This window comes from Rattus norvegicus, chromosome 2, assembly GCF_021556685.1.
Source record: "Rattus norvegicus strain SHRSP/BbbUtx chromosome 2, alternate assembly SHRSP_T2T, whole genome shotgun sequence".
NCBI classification, from domain to species: Eukaryota; Metazoa; Chordata; class Mammalia; order Rodentia; family Muridae; genus Rattus; species Rattus norvegicus.
This window is the reverse complement of record NC_141535.1, coordinates 53367671-53375748: the sequence shown is the minus strand read 5'-3', so window position 1 is coordinate 53375748 and position 8078 is coordinate 53367671. Positions and strand designations below refer to the sequence as shown.

Here is an 8078-nt window from a genome sequence, read left to right as displayed (position 1 = left end):
TGAGTAACCATGGCTGGAAACCTGGGTATGTGTTTCCCTGAAAGACATGTTCCACTGCACAAGAAGCCACATGAACTGTTACAACTTTAGAGCAAAACCAGTGAAAGCATTTACAAAAAATCATCCCTTGATGAAGTATGTCGCTACAGTGTTCAGGAAAAATGTCTGCTGAGGCGTCATGTGCTATGTGATGACATTTTTCATTTGGGTTGGTGAAAAGTAGTTACCTACCTTGTTATTACATACAGAAGCTGTTACCTGATAGCCAAAAGAGAGGCAGGTCAGATATACAGAGGAGGGTGGTGAATGGCTATATGGGAACTAAGTTATCTTAAGGTCGTTCTGGCCCTGGGTCACCAACATTCCAAGTCCCCATAAACACAGCGTTCTAATCAGCCGGACTACAAGATCTTCAACAGTAGCTCTTTTCAAGAAACTCTGGTTCACGTGACCCAGTAACACAGTCTCAACCATAAAGTATCAAAATATGTTGGCCATGGCACCACTGTGAAGGAATGGCCTGAGTTACTGAGAGAGCAGAGGCCATTTAATTAACTGCTATTACTCCATCATATAGCCCCCCCCCCAATATCCATTTTATCCTAGAATAAAACAGCGTAACAGTTACTAGATGATAGAGAGAAAGGCATCACTTGGTTGTGGTAAACAGCTTTTTGGGTAGGCCCGGGGAGCTAAATTTCCTGGCTTATGGGAATGTTTTGAAAGTCAGGGAGGATAAATGTAAGGAAGAGGAGCTTTGCTCTTGAACAGGGAGTGCAAATATGTGTAAGTGTACAGTGAGAAATGACTCGCCAGGTTGTCGTGAGATGGACATCTCAGCGAAGCTGCAGTGCCCACCAGGCAGGCGCACAGTGCCTTCTTGATCTCAGTAATTTTCAGTTTAGCAAAGCAGAGCAATGGACAACAAAACAGATTAGTAAGTAGACAGGCAGCGCCTTAATTGAATTAAGAAAACAGACTCTAAAATTTTATAAAATATTATACTTCCTTACACCAGACAAAGAAAATACCAACTCTATATACATATATTTATTGTGCAAAAGACTTTAAATTTTCTTTTTGCTTTTTGGGTTTTTAAGTTTTCTTGCAGAAGTATTTTAATAAAAGTTGGCCTTTTCCAAGAAACACCTACTGCATGTTCATCAGTAAATGAGAACGGGAACAAAATAGAAAATTTACCATATGGCTATGATTTAAAGAAAAAAAAAGTGCAGAACCTGGAACAAACACATTAGCCGAGTCTGATGATATTCAACCAGATCTTTTTCGTGGACTCGATCAGGGACCCAGATAGACAGCAGAACAGAATGTGGCACAAACACATCCTCTGAGGTCAGAGGCCTTGCAAAGCACCCTCCTCAAAAGCATTCCGGGTCTGAGGCGTGATTTTAAGACAACACAGAACAACCTTACCAAGACATGGACACATGATCAATCAGAGTTCTGCAGCCCCCCCACATACTCGGAGTCTGAAAGCAAACCTAGACTTTTTATTACTTTTTTAAAACAATAGCCAGAACCAGAAGCAAAGATAAAGTGAAGGCAAAGGTTTGCTTGGTTGTGTTTTAGATGGCTGTTTTCTTGTGGGGGGATTTTTTTTTGTCATTTTTTTTCTGTTCTTTCCTTTCTTTTTTTACAAATATAAATAAAACAAAAATTCTAACTCAAAAAAAATTTAGTAGTTCAACAGAAGTTCTTTGCTGTGTTCTAGACATTTATAGGCTATGTCACAATTCAAAGTCCAAGGGTAAAACTGGAAGTTTAGAACTGTTTGGTAATCATGTGTCAAAAGAACAAAGTTCTGGAAACACCTTTTATTCAGTTAACACTTGGAGTTTTCTGAGCCACAGTTTTTGACAAAGCATGAAGACCAGTACCCTGGTTATAACTTATTAACACATTTTATTATAATGTTCTAAAACTCAGTGGTAAACATTGTCGCTTAAACACTTTATATGCCATTCATCAGAGGAAGTATAATCTGTCATAGTGCCCTACTTTGGAAGGAAAGTGAAGCTTGTTAAGGATCCAGGAGATATAATAAGGTTCAGTATTATAAATTTACCCTGTGGGTTTACCCTTAGTTCTGTGGCGGAAACTGCATCGAACCTATGTTGTTAATAAGGCAAGCATTAATTACGTGAGACATGTTGTAAAAGCCATTCCAGAGGCTAACCTGATCTAGAAAACTTGGTACACACACACACACACACACACACACACACACACACACACACACACAGCAGGAGTGGGGTGTGATCTTTACATATCTCAGTCACTCAAAATTGGCTATATATTGTAATGAAACGATAGCATTTTGGTCACCTTGTGTTAAATAAATATATTGTTGATATTTTTTTTAGTGTGGTTACCACAAACTGTAAAAATATGCCTGTAGCTTATGTTTGTGACTCCCATGTGTTCTAAACACAGGAAAAAGAATGGGAAAATACAGTCTCTGTCCCCAAAGAGTATGGAATAAAGGGTAGAAGTTGGGAAAAAGAGAACAGGGCAGAGGGCTGGGTTTCATCTACAACACAAGGGCAAAAGGTAAATGATGGATTTTTCTGTAAGAAATCTGAGCTTTCTGGTTTCTACCTCAGGTATCGTGTAGGAAAGAGTAGAGTCGGAAGAACCTTCAGGTCCACCCATGAAAGGTGTTTCAGTCCTGTCCTCTTTAAGAATGCAGTCAGTTAAATGTTTAATTTCACATGAGGGCTGCTTCTTGAGCGCTGTATTGGTAAGATGGCGTCTAAGGAGCTTTCTGTTGATAGTTATCAGTAGAGGGGCTCAGCCTCAGTTATGGGTTTGTGTATTGGCTCTTTACCCTAATTCATGGAACACTAAAACTTAGAGTAATCTAGCCTCAGCGGCCCCACAACGTCACTCAACCACATTTTCTCTCAGTTGTTGTTGGGTTTTTTGTTTGTTTGCTTGTTTTTGTTTTTTTCAACAAACCCCCTCAATCTCACCAACTAGAATGTCAGCTCAGGGTTTCCTAAAGGGCTTCTAGAGTCAATCCTTGTATATTACCCAACCTGAGGGAGCTGTAGGCCTTCTTACTGCCCGATGGCCCAATAGTGCTTCAGGCTTATTGCTAAGCGCCAAAGTAGGCACAAGGTTCCTAGGGAGATACTCTTCCTTCCACAGGCCCTGGGAGAATTCTTAATGGGAAGTGCGTGGAAAACTCAATGGCCTGGGCATGCCCACCATCAACTCAGACTTGTTTCTAACGCTACTTCTCTCTAGAATGTTATAACGTGTCCTTCCTCCTTCCCTACACTGTCCTTGAAAGCCTCGCTAACCATGGAAGAGTGCATGAAAGGTATTTTTCAAATAGTGTGATTATCAATGACCGTCTAGCTCAAACGCTGCACAGAGAAGAGTGCCCAGAGGACAATAGAAGTTCAAAGGGAGAGTATTTCACCCAGTTGGGTAGTTAAGGCTTTCCAGAACAGATGTTGCTTGTTACTTATCTCATTCATACATCTTAACGGAGGTCTGTTGTGTGTCCAGTTCAAGAGTTTTGTGCAGGGAAACAAGATAGGAGTTTCTGACTTTATTCAGGTTAGTGGCTGAAGACAGAACACCACACCAGAAACGGTAAAGAAGCTGAGCTGTCGTTCAGTGATACTCAGGAAAATAATTCACAGCGCTAAAACAAAAGATGACTCTAAAGTGAGGACATACAGGAGATAGTTAGGAAAGATCTCTGAAGTGGTGACACTTACAGTGAGTCTTGAGGGATGAGAGTTGCCAGACTTTATAAAGCCCTAGGGACAGAGAGATGGCAGGAGAGGACTTAGAGGCTGAGGCCCTGAGGTAGGTGTGTGTGTGTGTGTGTGTGTGTGTGTGTGTGTGTGTGTGTCCGTGCGCACGTGCATGTGCACTCGGGCAAGTGAGTGTACAACAGCAAACTGAGGCCCATGTATAAACTGCGTTTTGAAAAACTAACAAGTTTCCCACACAGTTGCTAGGGTAGCAGACAGGAGAGAGAGGAAGAAAGGGTGGTTATTTCAGAGAAAGGGATTCATAAATGATAGAATGTAGGAACTGACATTTAAACCAAGGTAAAGTGGATCAAAGTTGCAATGAATAACAACCAATGCTCTATTGTATTGGGCTTGTTGTCGTATTGGTAGTGTTGATCAGATGCAGTGTTTCCCTGTATATTGCCAAGAAGAAAAGGAGTGAATTGAGTGTTGGGTCCTCCCCACACTGAGTCTTGACGGTGCTCTATGTTGTCAGCACTAAGTGTTTGCTGAATGCCTGCTATTTCCCGGGGATTATAACAAATGCCTTACATAACTTGGTTCTCCCATTTAACCCCAGCGACTCCCAAACCTATGTCCCTTCCACTCTTTTTTTTATTAAATTATAATTGTGGAGTGTAAGTGGGAATAGTAGCCAGTGAATAAGGCCTCAGAGCACATCATCCCTTATCCTGGAGAATCTTATTGTGTAGAATGATAATGTTTGTGTTGGACTTGGAAGACGTCATTTGCCATATGTCCATCTTTGAGGGACATACCTTATTAGCCTAGAAAGTGATTTATAAAATCAGAATGCCAGTTTACTGTTGAGAGTACAAAAAGAGACTCAACCACCAAAACCCACACAGCTCACTTTCTAGACTCACCTGCAAAGAAAGCCAAGTAATTGTCAAAACATTGGCAAGACATCAAATTGAAAGGGGAGTTAGAGCTCCTTTAAGCTTTTGGGTTGAGATAACAAAAAATATTTGTTTTTCAATACAGTCAACTATACCAGTTATAATAGAGCTATACTAGGGCCATAAAGCTACCAAATTAACCAATACCACTTTAAGGCTAGCTTTACAGTGAATTGAGAGAACATGAAGTTCACTGCTAATTACCTTTCTTTTTTTTTTTTTTTTTTAGAGGGTTTAAATATCAACCCCGCTAATTACCTTTCTTCTGAGGATCATATTTAACTGGCCACAGTCAGCATTTATAGCTATGACATCTTTCAAAGATAATCAGTTCATGACCAGTCATCAGTATATCTATTTCTCGATATCATTTCTCATTATTAGTCATGTTAAAGTCTAATCTTAATGCCTGGGTAACTGTTGCTTCTTCAGAGTGACTTCCTTCTGACTCTACTGTAGTAGGTGTCAACTTAGTCTTTACAATAATCAAGTTTTCAAGTCCTTCAGAGGCACCTCATTGTAGATTTTATGTTCATTATCTTTTTTCCTTGTTGCCATAACAAAATACCCGACAAAACAACTTAAGGAAGGAAGGGTTTGTGTTTTGATCACATCTAAGTGACAAGTCCATGATGGTGGAGAGGGGAAGGGTGAAGGGAGGGGGAGGTGGCTCATTCCACTCTGTGTGCAGTCCTGAGGCAGAGAATGGACAGACCACGAGACCAGCCTACGAAATCTGAAGCCTGTCGCCAGTGACCCTTTCCTCCAGTGAGACTCTGCCCACTAAAGTTAACAGAACATCTACAGCAGCACTCAGCTTAGGACTAAGAAAACCGCAGTATTATCCCTTACTTGGGATCTATGGAAGGAGGAATGCATTAGGACAGTAGCCAGCCCTCAGTGGCTTCACTTATGAAGTGTGATTTCAAGTGAGTTCTTCCTACGCTAGTCACAGAACACAAACATACATGAATGTTAAAGTCTGAGAAATAAGACGATTAAATACCTTAAAAGAACAAATGTAAGGCAAGATACTTTCTGTAGAGATCCAACTGGGCTGACTGTAGCTACCTTATTCATAAAAGGCACTTTATCCACCAGGTGAGTCTTGACACTCATTCCAAATCCTATAGGACAAATAAAGCCATTCATATACTTAACAAGCTTTTCAATATTGACGGGCCACTACTCCCCAGGACTATTTCTTAATAGAGATTTGATATTTTAATTGTTTTTGAAAAATCCCAAGGTACATTACAGGAAGCTGTGACCCACTTTGGCCTATCTTATCATGTAAACTGTGATGATTTGAATGAGAATGGCTTTTACAGGCTTTATTTGAATGCTTGATCCCCAGTTGGTGGGCTGTTTAGGAAGGATTAGGAGGTGTGGCCTTGTTTGAGATTTATCAATGGGTATTGGCTTCAAGGGTTCAAAAGCCCATGCCAAGCCAAAATCTTCTTTTCTCTCTCTCTCCTCCTCCACCTTCTCCCTCCCTCCTTTCCTCTCTCACTTCCTCCTCCTCTTTTCCCCTCTCTGCCTGCTGTCCGTGGACCAGATATAACCTCTCAGCTACTGCTCTAGCACCATGCCTAACTGCCTGCTGTCTTGTTCCCTGCTATGATGGGTATAAGCTCACCCTCTGAAACTGTAAGCAAGCCCCTAATTAAATGCTTCCTTGATAGGGCATCTCTTCCCAGCAATATGAAAGAAACTAAGTTATAAACCCTTCCTCCTGCCTTGGGTATAGGTGTCTGCCTGGCATGCTGCTGTCCACAGAGCATAGATAATTGGCTTTGGATCCCTTCTTACAATCTCTCTACACCTTCCCCATTTAGCTGCCAATTCTGGTACACTGTGTTCTCCCAAAACACCTTCAGAAGACGTTTAGACTAGTAAAGGAATCCTTTTTATAATCAAGCAATCATTTACTTCCCTCTGCAATCTAAAAGAAAGGATGAAAGGCAAGAATCACTCCCAGGGAAGGGTATTTCCTCCCTCTATGCAAGAAGGTGGTGATACTTCTCTCTCTACCCAGCAGGTCAAGTCAAAGTTTGGAGTGTTAAGATAAAGGGAGGTTGACATTTTCTCCTGACTGACTGGATGCACAATCCTACCCCTAACCGAGGAGCTATTGGCAATCGTTAGCTGCTAAGGAGGAAGGTTTTTCTCTAAGAGCGTAGCCCTTGATAAATTGACCATGATCTAGGGAAAGACCATACATTTAAGGATATTTGTACAACATAAACTGGCCTACATAGTGCATGGGGATACAAAGTTAGGTGAAAAAAGAAGCTGGTGGATCTAGGAAGCATTAGGGGAGAGAACGTGAATATGACCAAAACTCATTGTATAAATTCTCAACAAATAAAAAAAAGTGTTTTTTGTTGTTGCTGGTGGTGGTGGTGTTTTTTGTTTGCTGCTTTGTTTTTTGCCACTTCTAGGAAGGTCTCGTTGACAGCCCCAAAGTACACATAAACAGAAATTTGTTCCTGCTCTGGGTCTACAGTTTTCTGAAAGAAAAACTTGTTGGAAAAGAACAGAAAAGAAAAGAGAAGTATTCTGTAATACATTCAGCCAATGCCTGGGAAGAAGATACGGGATCTCTAGTAGACTACCACAACATTAAGCCAGAATGAATGAGAACCCTAGTGGTTCCCACAGGTACCATCTAAAGGTTAGGAGCAAGTGCTTCAGTTTGGCTTCACCACCCTGTGGTATTTGTAGCTGTTTTCAACAGTCCCTGATGGCAATATATGTAAAAGCCATGTGTACTGGCTGGTTTTGTGTCAACTGGACACAAGTTAGAGTCATCAAAGACTTCAATTGAGGAAACGCCTCCATAAAACCCAGCTGTAAGGCATTTTCTTAATTAACAATCAATGGGGGAGGGCCCAGACCATTGTGAGTAGCACCATTCCTGGGCTGGTTGGTGGTCCTGGGTTTTATAAGAAAGCAGGCTAAGCAAACCATGTGAAGCAAGCCAGTAAGCAGCACCCCTCTATGGCCTCTGCATCAATTTCTGCCTCCAGGTTCCTGCCCCGTATGAGTTCCTGTCCTGACTTCTTCAGTAATGAACAGTGATATAGAAGTTATAAGCTGAGGGCTGGGGATTTAGCTCAGTGGTAGAACGCTTACCTAGGAAGCGCAAGGCCCTGGGTTCGGTCCCCAGCTCCGAAAAAAAGAACCAAAAAAAAAAAAAAAAAAGAAGTTATAAGCTGAAAGGATTATAAACCCTTTCCTCCCCAACTTGCTTTTTGTTCATGGTGTTTCGTCACAGCAATAGAAATCCTAAGACGCCATCTCCTCAACGGTTGTACCCAAAGGCTGGAAGAAAGAGTCAAACATCCTTCTCTAAGTCTCTTTGGGAGAACAAAGTGACTTC

The 8078-nt window shown here is 41.3% G+C and overlaps 1 long non-coding RNA gene across 3 annotated transcripts in view; it reads left to right on the top strand.

Moving 5' to 3' along the window:
* The window catches only part of LOC134485850 (uncharacterized), a 704841-nt gene extending 696971 nt beyond the window's left edge, over positions 1-7870 (top strand). For all 3 annotated transcript variants that reach the window (XR_015674037.1, XR_015674034.1, XR_015674041.1), the window contains one exon: positions 7817-7870. This is a non-coding gene — a long non-coding RNA (uncharacterized LOC134485850). The remainder of the gene's footprint in view (positions 1-7816) is intronic.
* Positions 7871-8078: the final 208 nt, after the last annotated feature.